This window comes from Bison bison, unplaced genomic scaffold, assembly GCF_000754665.1.
Source record: "Bison bison bison isolate TAMUID 2011002044 unplaced genomic scaffold, Bison_UMD1.0 scf7180017864485, whole genome shotgun sequence".
NCBI lineage: Eukaryota > Metazoa > Chordata > Mammalia > Artiodactyla > Bovidae > Bison > Bison bison.
This window is the reverse complement of record NW_011495045.1, coordinates 7,540,631-7,542,402: the sequence shown is the minus strand read 5'-3', so window position 1 is coordinate 7,542,402 and position 1,772 is coordinate 7,540,631.

Below are 1,772 nucleotides of genomic sequence, written 5' to 3'. Positions count from 1 at the left end.
CAAATAGATGGAGAAACAGTGGAAACAGTGAGAGACTATTTTTTGTGGCTCCAAAATCACTGCAGATGGTGACTGCAGCATTAAATTCAAAGATGCTTACTCCTTGGAAGAAAATTTATGACCAACCTAGACAGCATATTAAAAAGCAAAGACATTTCTTTGCCAACAAATGTCCGTCTAGTCAAAGCTATGGTTTTTCCAGTGGTCATGTATGGATGTGAGAGCTGGACTGAAAAGAAAGCTAAGTGCCGAAGAATTGATGCTTTTGAACTACGGTGCTGGAGGAGACTCTTGAGAGTCCCTTGGACTGCAAGGAGATCCAACCAGTCCATCCTAAAGGAAATCAGTCCTGAATATTCATTGGAAGGACTGATGTTGAAGCTGAAACTCCAATACTTTGGCCACCTGATGCGAAGAGCTGACTCATTTGAAAAGCCCCTGATGTTGGGAAAGATTGAGGGCAGGAGGCGAAGAGGACAGAGGATGAGATGGTTGGATGGTATCACCTACTCAATGGACATGAGTTTGGTAAACTCTGGGAGTTGGTGATAGACAGGGAGGCCTGGCGTGCTGCAGTCCATGGGGTCGCAAAGAGTTGGACATGACTGAGGGACTGAACTGGACTGAATGGTAAGTTCTTCATAAAAATACAAATTTTTGTATAAAAGCTGAGCAAACCAGTTGGTATATTTAGCCACACTACTTAAAATGTATCCCCTTGAACAACAAAAGGATTTCAGTTTCACTTGGAGGATAAATTACATCAAGAATACATCTAACTTGAGGTTAACACTTGACATGTACATTGCCAAATGTATCTGTTTTTCAAATCCATTCCTTTAAGAAAACAAAAGTGCAAAGTATAGCTCTAGAATAAAAAGATCTGGTAATCAGTAACAGAAGCCAGCCCTCTGATTCCTGAAATACTATATGGAGCAGAGAGTAAGGTAGGATTTTAAGATGAATCCAACTTACGTCACGGAGGTGTAGCACAACTGTCAGCACATCCCTCGTTCACCGAAGAATCATCCCACTTGTTCTTTTCAAAACATATTCAAGATGCAAGCAGAATCACAGCAGGCTTATAGGACTTTGTGGTGCATCATGACTTACTGCAAAGCTTGCTGTCTACCGTGCCACCTATGTGGTACTCCTACAAAAACAGTTTAACCTAAATCCAATTATGAAAAAACAGGCAGAGATTCTGCAGAACAGCTGAACTCAGGACCCCAAAGTAGCAGTCTTGAAAGAAAAGAAGACAGACAACTCCTGCAGATTAAAGGAGACTAAAGCAGACGTAGCTCAAACGATAAAGAATCTGCCTGCAGTGCGGGAGACCTGGGTAAGATCCCCTGGAGAAGGGAATGGCTACCCACTCCAGTATTCTCACCTGGAGAATTCCATGGACTGAAGAGCCTGGCGGGCTACCATGGGGTAACAAAGAGTTGGATACGACTGAGTGACTAACGCTTTCACTTTCAAAACAGACAAAACTAAATGCAACGTCTGCCCCTTGGTCAGATCCTGAACTGAAGAAAAAGATAAAAAGGACATTTTGGGAACACCTGGGGAAATTGGAATATATACACATTTTAGACATGGAATTATATCCATGTTACACTTCCTGAAAGTGGTAAGTGAATTGTTGTCACATAGCCCTGCCCTTGTTCTTGAGAAACAGATGATGAAATATTCAGGCATGAAGTGTGATATAGACAAAAATTCACAGATAATGTAAGCGGTTCAGAAAAAAAAAAAAAAAAAAAGGGGGA